The sequence below is a fragment of the Mastomys coucha genome, unplaced genomic scaffold (assembly GCF_008632895.1).
Source record: "Mastomys coucha isolate ucsf_1 unplaced genomic scaffold, UCSF_Mcou_1 pScaffold7, whole genome shotgun sequence".
Taxonomy (NCBI): Eukaryota; Metazoa; Chordata; class Mammalia; order Rodentia; family Muridae; genus Mastomys; species Mastomys coucha.
The window spans coordinates 9,565,429-9,584,074 of NW_022196913.1; the positions used below are offsets into that span (position 1 = coordinate 9,565,429).

The following is an 18,646-nucleotide window of genomic DNA, read 5'->3' on the forward strand; positions in this document are numbered from 1 at the left end:
AAAAAAAAAAAAAAAAAAAAATCTCTCGTGCACAGGAAAGGTTAGAGAAAATGTTTTGGCAATTGAATTAAAAAAATGGCTTACAGGTTTTCCAAAAGGATTCATGCGTAAGGAAGAATAGCCAGAGTTCTAGATACCCAGAGCTCCCTGACACCTGAATATTCTCTTTCATCTCATTCTGTTCATAACTATGGGACAGAGCAACAACCCCACACTGCACCTGGTGGCGAAGGGCAATCTGAACTGGACTTCGATTGTACTTTTTGGCCATGGCACAAAGAACTAGATCATTCAAAAGAAATGAGGCATTATAGGCCACTCTAGAAGAAAAGCAGAAATACTGAACTCCTGAAGCTGAGTGTCCATTTTTTCTGGGAACTTCCAAACACTTCAAGATATATTGCTCTAGAGAAGAGTTTGCAGCAAATTTTCCCTGGATTAGAAGAATCAATATCCTGAGAAGACTTTCTGTTGTTTTTCTGAAAGAGTTCAGAGTGAAGTCCTGAAAAGGGAGGATTATAGAAATAAAAGTTGTGCTTATATGACATCTATTAACCATACCAATGACCAGTATGGCATAATAACCCTAAGAGAGCAATTGTGGCACACATATTGTTATGGTTTATATATGTTCAGCTCAGGGAGTGGCACTATTAGAAGGTATGGCTCTGTTGGAGTAGATGGACCTTGTTGGAGTGTGTGTGGCCTTGTTAGAGTAGATGTGTCACTGGTTGTGGGCTTTAAGACCCTCATCCTAGCTGCCTGGAAGCCAGTATTCTGCTAGCAGCCTTCAGATGAAGATGTAGAACTCTCAGCTCCTCCTGCACCATGCCTGCCTGGATGCCATGTTCTTGCCTCGATGATAATGGACTGAACCTCTGAACCTGTAAGTTAGCCCAATTAAATGTTGTCCTTATGAGAGTTGCCTGGTTCTTGGTGTCTGTTCACAGCAGTAAAACCTTGGCAGTAACCAATAATTTTATAATTAGACTTAAGACCCATTAAACAAGAGGGAAACCTTGCCCTCTACATGAAACCTAGTGAATTACTGAGTGCTAATAAAATCATGGGTATTAGAGAACTTACAATTATTACTTTACTAAAATAGCACAATCTGTAAGAAGAATCTAAACACCTGTCTTTATACCCACAGTTAAGTGTAATCTGCTCTCCTTATCAAAGAAAATTTTCAGTGCAAAAAATAGAAAACTACAACCAAAATCAAGAATTGTGGCACCCAGTCCCTACGGATCCATCTGCAAAGTGCTCCTGAGCATAAAGTACAGGGAACATGGCAGAAGAGGAGGCAGAGGATTGTATGAGCCAGAGGATCAGAAAACTTGTAAAATTGTTTAACCTAGTAACACCAAAATCAACATCCATAAAATTTCATCAATATAACTGCCCAAACATTAGCTAAATAAAATTAACACCAATGAATATATCAAACTGGATGAAGAAAACCCAATGAATCCTCAATTCTACATAAAGACCTATAGGTAACTGAGGAAAACTGGGAAAAGGAGAGGTGGCCTTCTCCAGGGCAGAACACACTATTTTGTTGTCTAGTGTCAACTCTGAAAACATTTAGTTATTATTGTATGGATTAAATATATATTATTTATTATTATTAATTATAAATGCATATATATATGCATGAAATAATAATTAGTGAAAAAGGGGCCATGAATTTGAGGGAAAGCAGGGAGGGGCATATTGAAGGGTTTGGTGGAAGGAAAGGGAAAGTACTATAATTAAATTATAATTTCACATAAAAAGTTGTACTTGTTACCCAATTATAGGATGCTGACTCCCCAGGGCTCTGTGGGCAACCAGAATAATGCCTCTTGATTTGCATAAATCTCACAGCCTGCTCTGATTCAGATAAGGGTGATGTTCTACCTATGGATGGACAGTATAGAAATATATTGTACTATAGGCAGATAATTTGCACCCAACCAATGGACAGAAGCAGCTGACCCCTGTTGTTGAATTAAGGAAAGCTGAAAGAAGCTGAGGAGAAGGGCGATCCTATAGGAGGACCAGCAGTCTCAATTAATATGGACCCCTGAGATCTCCCAAAACACTGGACTACCAAACTGCATAAATCAGCTGATATGAGGATCCCAACACACATACAGTAGAGGACTTCCAGATCTGTGCTCATTCAGAGATGATGCACCTAACTCTTAAGAGACTGGAGGCCCCAGGGAGTTTAGAGATCAGGTGGGGTGGAGGGTAGGGACATCCATGTGAAGATAGAGGGTTGGGGAGAAGGTACAGTCAGAGGGTGGATCGGGTTGGGAATAAAATATGGAGTGTGAAAAATAAATTAATTAAAAAATTCATTTAATAAAATACTTTTAATATCTTTCTTATCATCTATTGTGCTCATGTGTGTGTGTATTTAAGGTTCTTTAAGTGTCAAAGAAGTTATTGGATTCATTAAAGCTTTAGAAAATCAGCAAGCACTCTTAACTGATATACCATCTCACCAACCCCAAAAGTGTCAAAATTAATATGAAAAATAAATAGAACGTAAAAAATATATGTAACATTACAACACAATTAGTGTCTCCTATAAAGTGATTTCATACCAGTGATTGAAAGTTATTGAGAAATAAGTTAGAACAAAAGGCAAATGTGTTTAAATGGTTGATTTGGTTGCAGAAGCTCCAAAAGTGATGATGACTAAGGTGTATTCAGGAACAAGGTCAGCCAATGTTCTGTGAATGCACTCCATCTACTATTGAAACTCTCATAAGCAGATAACTTGACTGTCTGATCTGGACACTTTTTATCGTCTCCAGTCAGGAACTATGCTATTGGCTTTGGGGTTACATTCATATTCTCAGATTCTTATATTCACTGGACCCTAATAACACCCTGTCTTCTTTATTAAGGAGCCATCGAGAAGAAATAAAACTAAGAGTCCCTGATGCTCTCCCAGCCAAACACAAGTGCTATGAGAATTTTGTGTTCTACAAATAAAGATGAATGAGAAGTAGGAAGGTATAGTTACCTGCTATATGACAGAAAGAACATGAAGAACAGAAGAAGAGGCTAGAGGGGTCGCACCTTGTTGCACACAGGCTTGTACTTGAGTCCCTCTTGTTTAGGATCATCTCCAGGTGCCTGCGGTTAAAGTTGGACACCCTAATGGATTTGGCCAGCCCTGCATCCTTATACTTCTCCATGGCCTGGGGAAGAAGAAATTGCAAAGGGTCATGTATACATTCATAAAAGCATGACAGCAAGTTCTATATCCTACTGACACAAAGTGGAATCATTTGAAAAGAGCTCTCAGTTGAGAGAATGCCTACCTAAGTTTTGCAGGTAGGTGAGTACGTAGGGCATTTTCTTAATTAATGATTGATGTGGATGGACTCAGGCCATTGTGAGTGGTGATTCTCCTTGGCAGGTGTTTCTGATGGTGTAAGAAAGCCATCCAAGCAGTAAAGCTGCACTCTTCCATTGTCTCTGCTTCTGTTCCTGTCCCTTGGTTCTGGCCTTGTTTGAGTATTCCTGACTTCACTCAAGGCTTGACTGTAATGTGGAAATGTAAGCTAAAAGTAACTTTTCCCTCTTCAAGTTGCTTTTGGCTTGTTTTATCACAGCAATAGAAACCCTAACGAAGAACTAAAGTTAATATAAATGAAAAATGGAATTTTTTTTTACTACAAACATACCACATTTATTTATTTATTTTTGTTAAAACTTTTTATTTTTTATTTTTATTAGATATTTTCTTTATTTATTTGTCATACAATATCTCCTTTTCTAGTTTCCCCTCTGAAAAAAATAAAAAAAATAAAATAAAATAATTAAACAAAAACAAAAACAAAAAAACCCCTGTTTTCTCCCTCCTCCCCCTGCTCACTACCCCACCTTCTCCTGTTTACTGGCCCTGGCATTCCCCTACACTGGGGCATAGAACCTTCACAGGGCCAAAGGCCTCTCTTCCCATTGATGACTGACTTGGCCATCCTCTACTATACATACGGTGCTGGAGCCATTTGTCCATCCCACCATGTGTACTCTTTGGTTGGTGGTTTAGTGCCTGGGAGCTCTGAGGGTACTAGTTAATTCATATTGTTGTTCATCCTAAGGAGCTGCAAACCCTTCAGCTCCTTGGGTTCTTTCTCTAGCTCCTTCATTGGGGACCCTGTACTCAGTCCAATGGATGGCTGTGAGCCTCTACTTTTGTATTAGTCGGGTACTGTCAGAGCCTCTCAGGAGACAGCTATATCAGGTTCCTGTCAGCCAGCACTTGTTGGCATCCACAATAGTGTCTGGATTTGGTGATTGAATATGGGAAGGATTCCCAGGTGGAGCAGTCTCTGGATTGTCCTTCCTTCAGTCTCTGCTCCATAGTTTTTCTCTGCAACTCCTTCCATGAGTATTTTGTTCCCCCTTTTAAGAAGGAATGAAGTATCCACATTTTGGTATTCCTTCTCCTTGAGTTTCTTGTGGCTTGCAGATTGTACTTTGTGTATTCTGATCTTCTGGGCTAGTATCCACTTATCAGAGAGTGCATACCATGTGTGTTGTTTTGTGACTGGGTTATCTCACTCAGGATGATATTCTCCATATCCATCCATTTCCCTAAGAATTTAATAAATTTATTGTTTTTAATAGCTGAAAAGTACTCCATTCTGTATATATACCACATTTTCTGTGTCTATTCCTCTGTTGAGGGACATCTGGGTTGTTTCCAGTTTCTGGTTATTATAAATAAGGCTGCTATGAACATAGTGGAACATGGTCCCTTATTATATCTTGGAGTATCTTCTGGGTATATGCCTAGGAGTGGTACAGCAATGCCCTCTGGTAGAACTATGTCCAATTTCTGGAGGAACCACCAAACTGATTTTCAGACTGCAAGTTGTACCAACTTGCAATCCCACCAGCACTGAAGGAGTATTCCTCTTTCTCCACAACCTTTCCAGCATGTGCTGTCACCTGAGTTTTAGAACTTATCCATTCTGACTGGTGTGAGGTGGAATCTCAGGGTTGTTTTGATTTGCATTTCCCTGATGACTAAGGATGTTGAACATTTCTTTAGGTAATTCTCAACCATTCGGTATTCCTCAGTTGAGAATTCTTTGTTTAGCTCTGTACCTCATCTGTTTGATAAGAACTTCAGGTCTCTGAAGAAGGAAATTGAAGAAGATCTCAGAAGATGGAAAGATCTCCCATGCTTGTGGATTGGCACTTTTCCTTAATATCTCTTAACATCAAAGGACTCAGTTCCCCCCAAAAGACATAGAATAACAGACTAGATACATAAAAAGGACCCAGTATTTTGCTGCATACAGGTGATACCTCCCTGAAAAAGGGCAGACACTACCTTAGACTAAAAGGTTGGAAAACAATTTTCCAAGCAAATGAACCCAAGAAACAAGCTGGAGTAGCCATTCTAATATTGACTAAAATCAACTCTCAACCAAAAGTTATCAAAAAAAGATAAGTAAGGACACTTCATACTTATCAAAGTTAAAATCTACCAAGATGAACTTTCAATTCTGAACATCTCTGCTCCAAATGCAAGGGCACCTACATTCGTAAAAGAAACTTTATTAAAGCTCAAAGCACACATCACACCCCACACAATAACAGTGGGGGACTTTAACACCCCACTTTCATCAATGGACAAATCATGGAAGCAGAAACTAAACAGAGACACAGTGAAACTTACCAAATGTATTTAACAGATATTGATAGAACATTGCATCCTAAAGCAAAAGAATATACCTTCTTCTCAGCACCTCACAGTACCTTCTCCAAAATTGACCATATAATTCATCACATAATAGGCCTCAACAAATACAAGAAGATTGAAATAATCCCACACACCCTATCAGATCATCCCAGACTAATGTTCATCTTAAATACCAACAAAAACAATGAAATGATATGAAAGACTTTTGCATGCTGATCAATGAATATGACCTTTCATTTTGATCTGCTTGAGGACCTGGATGAACACTGCCTTCAGCATACCACAGGCAAGGTAGTGAAGTATGCATGCTAGATATTTCCATGAGTGCTTTACCACTAAGTTTTCAAGGGGGAAATGTTTCTTGTAATTGTCAAATTGGTAGTGATTGTTATTTCTGGAATATGAACTGCCAGCTACCAATATGCATCTGGGGTTTCTTTCTCATGCATTGTTTTGACTGGGGAGGTCTAGCAGTGTCTGTACATGAGGATACTCATCTATGACTTACAGCTCTGATGGGGCTTTCTTAGCCAAGCCACTCTGAACCGAATGTAGACCTTAAACTGCTACTTCAAAGACTTGGCTTTGAGATGCTCTCAATACATCCAGTGACTTGGTATAAATATTAAAATATATAAAGATAGCAAAAGTTATTTTGAATTCAAGTGATTTTATAATAATTTAGGAATAGAAATAAAATTGAAAGCTATAAAAAAGACAAATGTGTTCTTAACAAAATAAAAGAGAAGTATTCATATATAAATAAATAAATTTAGAATATTCAACCTCAGCATCTATAAGGAAATGCAAATTAAAACAATTTTGAGACTTAATCTTAATTCAAAGTGTGTAAGATCATGAAAAGAAATGAGAGCATACTGATATAGATATGGGCAAAATAGAACACTTATTCACTGTTGTTAGAGGTGAACATTGGTGCAGACACTAATGAAATCACTTTGGAGGTCCCTCATAAAGCTAGAAACATGTCTACCACATGACACAGCCATACCACTAAAAGTGTATCCTCCTATCAAGACACTTGCTCACTGCTCTACTCACAACATTCAAGAAATGGAAACACCTAAACTCCATCAAGAAATGAAAGGGTAATGTAAATTTGGACCATATACACAATGCAATTTCATTCAGCTATAAACACAAATAAAATTCCAAAATTACCATTCCTATTAAAATTCTATTGCAATTGGTAAATAGGTAGAGCTGTAAATAAGTAACTATTCAGAGGGAAGCATCCCAAAACAAGGAAGATGAATATCACATGTTTTTTAAATATGTGGATCCTAGCTATGAATCTTTAGATATGAATTTATATTACAGCCCGTTAGAAGTCAGATGAAAACGACCATGGAGTTGTAGCTTTCAAGGGAGAGTAGGAGAACACAGGAGGAATGAAAGCAGAATGGGGAGTGATGGAGGAAGAAGTGTTGAGTAGTGTAGGGATGAGATGGTGAAGTAAATGGGACAGTGTCAGAGAAGTAACTTACTCTGATATCTTATGAAAAAGCCAGATGGAAACTTGTTAATGTAAAAGCTTCCATATACATATGAAGGGAGATAAGGGGAACCTGAATGAAGTTATCCTCCAAGGAGGGGAGAATTCCCTTCCTAGATATCACAGACTATCAAATAAAACAAACAGGTGTTGTTGGTCCTTGGAGTATCATAGACACCCCAAACAATATGAGTTGTTTTTGGCTACCCTCCATAACTCGATGGTAAGATATTATTGCTGCAGATAACACATAGTTGACTCACAGGACATGAAGAAATAAATCTGGTAGTGTTCTGGAAGCTCTTTGTAGTGCTGGGAGATGCTGTATATACTAACGAGGAATAAAAATAATCAGAAATTTTATTTAGCTGTAAACCCTTGAACTACAGTAATGATCAGCCAGGCAAAATGAGTCCAGTGGTGCAATATTGCCACATGTGCTATTAGAATTACTGGCCACTTTCTGATTGGATTTAAGGATGACTCCAAAAGATATAATTCATATCTGGTAGTGTTAACTAAGCCATGGATCTGTAGTTGTTTAGGGCATAGGTCCTCAAGGAGAAACTATTATTATTCTGCTAAATGGATATACTAGTAAACTGCCCACTAAATCTTTATCTTTATTTCTACAGCTGAGTGTAGCTCCCAAACCTTACCAGAATGCTTCTTTTGGCAGTAGATGGCAATTTATACAAGCTCACAGTTGGTCAAAGTGCAGAGCATAAGAGACTGTGGATTGTTCAGTCCTAAATCAGAAATCTGTATCAAAGGTTTTTCTGTAAGGCTCAGGGATCATCATGGCACTAGCAGTCGAAGGATGAAGAGGCCACATGAAGGATTTTTTATACATGCAATCATAGTAGCTGTACTTGTATGAACAGTCTTCACAAGTTTAAAACCATTCATAATTCTGTTGTAGATCATATGACTCTTACAGATTCCCAGTCCTAGCTGAAGGACTATTGTCTACTGACAGTGGCCAGAGGAGAGAGAATCTGTCTTCATTATGTGCAGCTTCTGATAACATGTCCATTTTGGAGTACATCAGCCATGTACATACATGCAGTACTAAGTGTACTCAATGCATTTAAAGAAGAGCACATGAATTAAGAGGACAGTGTGGGTGAGGAGTAGGTAGAGAGAAGAAAATAGTGACAGATTTTATTAAAGCACAACCATGTGTGATATTTCAGAGAATACCCTCTTAATTACATTCCAGTCTTCACTTCTTTTTTCTTCTTATTTAGTCAGGTTGTCTGCCCCACTACTATAGGGAAACACCTGTGTTCACAGGATGCTTCCTAGATTGAATGGTGCACACTCCAATTTCATCAGTGAAATCATGGCCTGATATTTCTCTGAGGTTTCATCTTTATGTACTCACCTCCCATACAGTACAGAGCTCTCCTGTTTCAAACAATACTTTTCCATTTTCATCTTTTGTATCTGATGGCTATAATAAAAGCAGTTGCTATAGAAAACTCAGCAAAGAAATGCATCCCACCCATTGCAATGGAAACAGAAAAGTAAACATCCATGAAATAAGTGAAGCACAGCATCATCTATCAATAGTTAATTAGGCTACATGATGCAAATGGCATACCTTAATTGATATTGGGTAATGAATAAGATTTTAAAATCTAGTTAAAGGTTTTGCAGTGATCATTTTAAGCCAACTTGGACCAGTTCTGGCCAATGGAATTTACTCCAAAGCTGAAGGGTTAAAGAATGGTTGTTGTCTTAGATTAAAAATAATCAGAATTGAGAAATTTTGTAATGAGCAGAAAGTGATAATCACAGGGAATAATATGCACTCCAGTTGGGCTATTTCATCTGATCTGTATATGTATGTGAACTTCAGAATATTGATGGTTACTAATTGTCAATTGAATTTATATGGGAAGACATTATTAAAGATGAAAATTTGTAGCCAGGCAATGGTAGCAAATGCCTTTAACCCCAGCACTTGGGAAGCAGAGGTAGGCAGATCTCTGAGTTCAAGGCCAGCCTGGTCTACAAAGTGAGTTCCAGGACAACCAAGGCTATACAGAGAAACCCTTTCTCTAAGAAACAAAAAAATGCAAAATTTATCAAGTCATAATATTCAAATATCTGAATCATATAGTCTTAGGGTCTTACTGTTGTGAACAGTATGACCATGACCAAGGCAATGCGTATAAAGACAACACTTAATTGGGGCTGGCTTACTGGTTCAGAGGTTCAGTCCAGTATCATTAAAGCAGAAGCATGGGAGCATCCAGGTAGGCATGGTGCAGGAGGAGCTGAAAGGTCTACATCTTCATCTGAAGGCTGCCAGCAGATTACTGGCTTCCACGCAGCTAGGTTGAGGGTATTAAATCCTACAGCCAATGACACATCTACTCTAATAAGGCCACACTTCCTAATTAATAGGGTCACTCCCTAGCCCAAACATGTACAAACCATCACATTCCACTCCCAGGCCCCCATAGACTTGTTCAAACATATGAGTCTTTGTGTGACATACCTAAATGAAGCATAATGAAAAGTGCATTTAGTCCAACTTTCCAAATTCTCATAGTCTATAGCAGTCCTAAACTTAGCTAGGTGTGATCTTGACCCATGGTCACCAATCCCTTAGTTTAACTTAATATTCTTGAACACGGGATTCAGCTTCATTTTACTTCCTGGGGCCCCTTTAATACTTGAACCATATACTTCATATTTTTTCTTTCTAAGCTTGCCATGCTTATTCAAAATGCTCTTCATGAGACTTAACCAGAGAACAACAAATAAAACCTGCTGGTTTTATTTTTGAGATTTCCTTTTCAATGCAATTGATATAAATCTCTTTACCTTAGCCTTAGGTAGATTCTTCAGATAATGGCATAAAGCAGCCACATTCTTTACCAAAATACCACAAAACCAATCTCATGACACATACTGAAATTCTTCTCTACTTGGGCTAGGTCTGCACAGTTCAAATCAATTTCAGCAACAAAATCTTTCATAGTCTTACTAGGATAGCCCATAAAGCCCCATTTAAAGCATTTCACTGCTTTCCAAATCCAAAGTCCCTAAATTCATATCCTTCCAGACAAAAGCATGGTCAGGCCTATCACAGCAATACCCAACTCCTGATACCAACTTCTTTCTTAGTTAAGGTTTTACTGCTGTGAACAGTCACCATGACCAAGACAAGACTGCTGGGAGCCATGGCCTTGTGGAAAATTACTAGCTTACACATACAGCCCTGAGAGAACATGTGTTGTCTAATAGTAAGAATATTTGTGGGTATGGAGGACACTGTGACTGTTGGTTCCAGGAACTCAAGATTGCCACCCGGCCTCCCTTGCCCAGGGCTCTTCCTCCCTCGCTCGTCCTGGGCTCTTCCCCGCTACCTTGAAGCTTTCTCCTGCTTGTGCTTATATTGCCATCCCTGAAATAAATTTTTTTGGAGCTTGATCAGACAACTGTCTTGCTCTCATTCTTCGTGTCTCTTGTCTCTTTCAGTGTCTCTGTCCCCTGCCCTAGGTACCTGATGAACACCCCATGGGTTGGGGCAAAAGACAACATTTAATTGGGGCTAGCTTACATGTTCAGAGATTCAGTCCAGTATCATCAAAGCAAGAGCATGGCAGTATCCAGGCAGGCATGGTGCAGGAGGAGCTGAGAGGTCTACATCTTCATTTGCAGGCCTTTAAGAAAAGATTGACTTCCAGGGAGCTAGGACTAGCTAAAACCCACATCCACAGTGACACACCTACTCCAACAAGGCCACACCTTTAATAGAGCCACTCTCTAGTCTAAGCATATACAAAAGCTAAATTTTTTTATAAGTATCCTGTCCCTTCAATTCCCTGAAAATATGTTAGCTTTTGTTTATTAATATAAGTCATCAAAAATGTGCTATGGACTTTTTTTTTTTTTTTGCTGTGGACTCTTAATAATCAGTGGACACAAATTTCCGTGAACTAGATAAATGTCATTTAACATCCCATAAACTCTGATATCCTGTTATTTTCAGTAGGAAAGAAATACTAATATTGTAAACATTCAGGATATTCTAAGCCATAAAAAATCTAAAATTGATCAAGTTGATTTCTTAGTTCAACGATCCAACTGAATTTTGCTGGACTGATCCTATGCTCAGGAAAGAAAAGGATTTGCAAGCCATACAATTCTAGAGTATAAGAAGCCTATGGTTTTTAGTGAATGAAACTAAGATTTTTATGTGATGATATGTGGATAAATATTATATCAATAACACACTTCACGAAGGCAATACTATAATTTTAGGTTTTTATATCACTCTTCATTAATTCATACACAAGCCTTCTATAAACACAATACCTTTGATTTTGGATTTTTTTTCTTGTTGTTTGTTTGTTTTTCAAGACAGGGTTTCTCTGTATAGCCCTGGCTGACCTGGAACTCACTCAGTAGACCAGGCTGCCCTCGAACTTAGAAATCCACCTGCCTCTGCCTCCCAAGTGCTGGGATTAAAGGCATGCCCCACCACTGCCCAGTTCACACAATAACTTTGTAGTGAGAAGTATGTCTTTTCTTTTCACAACACCATCTGCAATCTTGCTTCAAAGTGGAACCCAATATTGCTATTTTATTTTTTATTATTGATTTAAGTTTTATTGCATTATGATGAGAAAAGATACATGATTTCAATTTATCTGAATTTGTTAACATTTAAAAACATCTGGGATGTCACAAATATTGCTATCCACATAGAGGGGCTTTGAGACTGTGTGTAGAAGTCACAACACAGGTCTCCACATTAAAATTCATCAGAAAAGGGGTATTCTGGGTGCCCCCTCCCCTAAAAAAGAAAAGAAAAATAGAAAACATTAACTCTTGGATTTATTTCTATGGTAGCAAAAGCAGAAATCTATGATGCTATCATTAGACTTGACCACTGCATTTTCCTGCCTGATTGTGGAATATACTAGTTTTATTTTCATAAACTTGACTATGAGGAAATATTTTTATAATATTATAATTGAATTTTGCACATTAAATTTCCTTGCCAGGGTGCTTGGGTCTACCCTGGAAGAAAAGGCAGAAACTTTAGTTTCAAAAGTTGAGAATCTTTAGGAGGCTTCTGAACTCATAGAATGCCCACTCAAAGCCAGGGGTATTCAAAGAAGTCCTTGGACCAGCATTGTTTCCATCATGAGACTTCCTCAAAAATGCAAATCCTACCCTCTCTCTGAGCAAGTTCAAACTGAGCTTCTGAAAACTGAATTTATAGTACTGAAATGATTTCACCCCTACTGTCCTTCTTACCATCGCTTAGGTCCTTGAGATCCAAGAGCACAGTAGGCAACAAGAATAATGTCCTTTGACCTGCAGTAGTTCGACAGCTTGCTCAGGTTCAGGTACAGATAGCATTCCACCTGTAGATGGAAAAAACAAAGATATGATTATATGAGATGCTAAAGTTAATGTAACAGAGAAATATTAAAGGCAAGTACCTGAATAGGAAAATGTAACATATTTAGATTATCAGTATAATGTAATTGGTGTCTTTAAAACTTAATTTCATGTCTATATTACTAATACAACACAAAATAATTTTCCTGTGATAACCCAGTTTTGTGAATCATGCCTTAGAGTTTAATTCCGTTTTGCTTTACAAACAGAAAGCATAGTGCTGGCTTGAGGATGTCTCCAGAGATCATTGAGAAATTTAAACATAGGCAGATTCAGATTATATAAGAAAACTATTGTTAATTTCTCCAAACATAAATCTGACAATGTTTGAAAACACCTTCATTCTTGGGAGATGTTTTCTAAGCTCTCTGAAAGTGAAAAATTAAAGAATTGGCTTTGAACAAGTTCATAAGAATGTTGCAACTATAGGCCCTGTGAGATGGCTCAGTGTGTTAAGATCAGTTTGCTCCATGAGATCCACATATGCACTATAACACACATACACAAACACACACAAACACACACACACACACACACACAGATACATACACAGACACACCTACACAAAAGCATGAACACATATACACAAATGTAATTTTAAAAATTAAAGAAAATACTGATATTTAAGTTTTATATTTAACTTGCATTTACAATATCATTACATATTTTATATAGTGTAAATAGTATAATTTCATAATTATAATTAAATATTTTACATTATAACAATAATTAAAATAAAATATTATTAATATATAAGTATATTTAATATATTACACATTAAATTCATATTTATCTTATTTAATTAAAAATTAATGAAGATATATGCATATATACATACATATGTACATATGTATGTATACCTACATATATATATATGTGTATGTATATATGCATATATATGGAGATGCATTTTCCAACTCAGTGGTAAATCTACTTTGATCCTTAAATACTCTTACTGACATCTGCTTCCAGGAACATTTTAAATCTCCACATTCTGTACCACTTGGGCACTATGGTATGTCCTCATATTCACAAAATTTTAATAATCCAATATTGTATGTTAGAATCTCCAAGTATTGTTTGATACAGTGACACTGATCTTAGAATCTTTTCCATGAAAATAAGATGAACTAAGAAGGGGCAACCAGACTGGAGGTATCAGAACTGAAATAAGGAAACGGAGGTGAGGAAGAGAGACGTGTGAGGGTTCTCACCTGGTTGCAGACAGGCTTGTATTTGAGCCCAGGCTTATTCAGAATTTTCTCCAGCTGCCTGCTATTAAAGTTGGATACCCCAATTGACTTGACCAATCCTGCATCCTTACACTTCTCCAATGCCTAGGAATGAAGGAGTTATAAAAGGTCATATTTATATTGAAATAAATGTAAGATGGAGAGGTTAAACGAATAGCATCAAGCTCTGCACATATAGCTCATAGGCAGAGCCCTTGTCAGAATGTGAAAGATTCTGAATTTGATCACCATCACACCAACACTGAAAAAGTCACCCTAGGGAGACACTGCTTAGATGATCTCTGACACCGAGCATGAAGAAACCAAAAGACTGAAGAAAACAGAGGAAGAGAGTGACAACCACACAGGATCCCTGGGTCCTTGCTAAGAAGCAGTGATGTTCACACGTAGTACCATGGCAGAATCCAGTTATCCTGTTGTCCTGAATACTCTACTTCCCCTGTCACATTGTAGGAACTCCAGTGACACACTCTGTAAACATAAAGAATGCCTGCACCCAGAGGCACATTCCCATATTCTCTCATACCCCTGAGGCTCCCTCCCTCACCTCCTCCATTGTCCCTCTTCTAATTACTCACCTCCCATGTGGCACAGATATCCACTGTGTCAAATAATGGTTTCCCATGCTCATCTTCTGGAAACAGATCTTCCCCAGGCTGGAATAGAAACAGTCTGCATGATGCTCTGAGTAAACACGGGTGTCTCATAGGAATAGCTAGAATTGGAACACTGAATATTCATTAGGTGGAGCATCATGTTATGTATTTATATTTACAGAGTGATTTGCATGTGGGATGATGAGTGTTTTTAGGTGCTTGGGCTAGTTTCTTGTATAAATCACATATTTTACATATCTATTATTATTATTATTATTATTATTATTATTATTATTACTACTACTATGACTATTATTATTATTCAGTATTCTCACAGATCTACCTTTGGTCTCCTAGCTGATATCTATTATTTTGTCATTTTTTTTTTGATTTTTTGAGACAGGGTTTCTCTGTATAGCCTTGGCTGTCCTGGAACTCACTCTGTAGACCAGGCTGGCCTCCAACTCAGAAATCCTCCTGCCTCTGCCTCCCAAGTGCTGGGATTAAAGGCGTGCGCCACCACTACCCAGCACTTTTTTTTAAAAAGATTTATTTTATTTATTTCATGTGTATGAGTACACTGTAGCTGTACAGATGGCCATGAGCCATCATGTGTGTGGCTGCTGTTGAACTTAGGACCTCTGCTGCTCCGCTCGCTCCGGCCCTGCTTCAGACGTACCGGAAGAGAGGGTGTCTGATCTCCTTACAGGTGGTTGTGAGCCCCATGTGGTTACTGGGATCCGAACTCATGACTTTTGGAAGAGCAGTCAGTGCTCTTACCCGCTGAGCCATCTCACCAGCCCCAGTCACTTCTTATCTAAACTTCTGTGTAGGGAGCCATTTTGCCTACTTCTGTGAAAGCATTCCTATCAGTCAGAGTCAAGTCAGGCCTGGTTCTGCTGGCAGATTTCCTGGCCTGCTGACACATGGAAGGATAAGAGGGGATACATTTGAAGCTCAAGGCAAAGGGAGAAATGTTCTGTCAATCTTGGAGGAAGGAACAGGAGGAATAGGGAGCCTCTGGATGGATACAGATACCGAATGTACGTCAGCCATTGTCTCTGCTGGCCTGTGACTTTGTTTCACACGATTCTGTAAAGTATATAAAGCCTAAGAGAATTAAACTTGGGGCTGCTGCAGCACTGACTGGACAGTCCTACCTATTTCTAACCTTTGCCTCTGAGTCTTCCTTTCTGTCATTTGTATAATCCTTACTCCCAGTTCAGAGGACTGCTCCATTTTGTACCATCTGCACTGGTTCACTTCAGCTGAGATATTTCTCTATCGCTGAGAAATTCAGTATTCATACAAACTTGATTTTCAGCAATAATGAAATTGAGTCCTGATGCAGGCCAATTAGTGATCTTTTTCTATCTGAGTTTATCTGGGCACAGGCAAGTATATCCACTAAACATGGTAAATTAGGGTTATATTCAAGACTAATTTTGATGGCAGAAAACTCAAAGATGCTATAAAGGATGTAATAACCCAGAAACTTGAACTGTCTCAATGCCACAAAGAAAAGCTGAATTAAATCCAAATACATACTAATGCAATATAAGAAATACTTAAACGTGGCATTTTCAAAGATTACTTTTAAATCTATAATTCTAGCAATTGCTTGGGCTTAACATTTTATGGTCTTTTGTATAATCTACTTTGTATAGACTACAGAAAACAGTAATTGAATTTACAGGAAAATATAATAGAAATTTATCTTGATCATTGCAAAAAAATAATAATCCCACCCTTGTCAAAGTTGATTAAGTCTGGTCATTTAAATTGCTTACCTTCTTCTGTTCCCCAGTGTAGGGGAATGCCAGGGCCAATAAGTGGGAGAGGGTGGGGTGGCAAGCAGGGGGAGGGGGGAAGCAACAGGGGTTTGTTCTTGTTGTTTTTTGGAGAGGGAGGGGAAACTGGGGAAGGAGAAATCATATGACATGTAAATAAAGAAAATATCTAATAAAATGAGTTTCTGCAAAAAATAAATAAATTGCTTACCTTCATTTGCATTGGATAATGTATAAAGTAGAGTAAACATAATCTAGCTGAAGGTTTTTCAATGATTTTTCCAAGTTAGATCAAACCAGCTCTGGCCTATGGAAAGTGGATCAAAGCTACTTGCATGAAAGAATGGAAGTAATTCTGGATTAGTATATTCTCCACATATGGAGGCTATACTGATATGTTTTGTACTGTACAGAAAGTACTAATTTTTTTGTTGTTCTGTGTCTTCCATTAATGTGACTAATACATATGAACATCATTATAAGATGCTTTCAGTCTTTCAAAAATGAAAGAAATTTTCTCAAAAGATCAAACTCCCATCAACTAATAATAATACTCAGTCTCTGGATTATATTATACAGAGATCAGAAATCAATTTTTTTCAAAGTCTGGGTCTGTAAGTCTGTTTGAACTTTTGCTTACAAAATAAATCAATTATTAATCTAATTACTCAATTCTATTTACATTAAAGAATTGACAGCCTATATCATTGAACAGAAGGTCCATATGAATACTCTTATAGGTAATGGACATAAGTAAATTCACTTTAACTAATCTTTAATATGAGAGTTGCCTTTTTACTGCTATTGATACTTAAAGGTAAAAATTAGTTTTTGGAATATGATATATTACAAAGGAATCTAGGAGATGTAGAAGTCACAATTTCATGGTTTACCTGAATTCACAGCCCATGGTAAATATAATTGAGGCTCTGAACAATGAAGGACTTTGAACTCTGCATTTGTAGATAGTAGGAAGACAGATCTTTTTTTCTGCTTTTCATGTTGGAACTCATCTATGAATTATATGCAACTAAGAGTTGAACCAGGATGTATATTTTAGCAGATAATGATCCAATCAAATATGTTTGCTTCCTTACATTATATTTCAATTAATCTGTACACCAAAGCACTGCATATACAATACCTTTGTAGTCATAAATATATCTTCTCTTTTCACAAGGACAGCAGCATTCTTGCTTTAAATAGCCTGCCCTATATGGTTTTCAGTTTGATACACATAAGCAGTATCAATATTGTGGAACCCAGCCTATACAGCTAAATGGATAGCCTCCAGTTGCTTATTTTCAGGAACCTGAAGGAAGAAAAAAGGGAAGTATGTAAGACACAGAAGAGAGTGATGCAAGTGGATCTGAGAGTCAGTTGTCTAAGTAGAAGGATTACACATTCCTAGGTCATTCTCATGCTGCTTTAATGCTTAGTAAGAGCCTAGTTCCTGTCCACTGAAATTCTGCCACCTGTAAAACAACAGAATCTACAACAGGAATTGTGGGGATCAAATACATGAGAGTGATTTCAGGTGAATCATCCTTTTCCCAAACCTCAAATTAGGTCAGCATTTGGGGAAGTGAGTATCAACTTAATTTCACTCAGTCTTTTCCCTGTAATCACCATGTAGTTTACGTCCATGACCTTTGCATACCCATAGCATCAGAGCACCTGAAATAGACCTCACATTCAGTGGCTATTCTGGAAAAGTTTACAGAACTGAGTATATAGGAATAGTCCTGTTATAATTTATGTAGTGGGTTCACAGTTACAACAACACAGGAGAAGGGTGCTTGGAACAAAACAGAAAAAAAAATGCAAATTTGGTGCTGGATTATGTGTCTTCTTGTGAAGACTCCTAGGAAATAATGAGTTATTTTCTGCATGAAATTGTAACAACATGTGAGAAATCTCATCTGTTTAGAGAGCTTGTTGTTCCTCATATTGTAAGGGATTATTCATGTTGAGATGTTGACACTCAAAACAAAAGTTACTTTATTTACTCAAGATATAACCTGACTTAAATTTAAAATTATTGCCTACGCTGCCAGATTTGAGTAATGCTGTGAACATTCATATGTTAAAGAATAGAGGATCACACCAAACCTCTTTCATAATTATATTAAAAGCTTCAGAGCAGGGCATGATGCCCTACCTTTAATACCAGTGCTCCTGAAGCAGAGGAAAGCAGATCTCTGTGATTGCAAGGTATGCCTGGTCTACAAATTCTTTTCTCAATGAAGTTACAGTATGTGAAATGGTGACTCTCAGTGCTGAGCCCTGAAGCCTGCCCAGGTTGTCTTACTGTAGGCCTACTCAGGCTGAGACTTCTT

At 37.7% G+C, this 18,646-nt stretch overlaps 1 pseudogene; it reads right to left on the minus strand.

The window, feature by feature from the left end:
- Positions 1-18,646, minus strand: part of LOC116081809 — a 32,284-nt pseudogene that overhangs the window by 11,778 nt on the left and 1,860 nt on the right.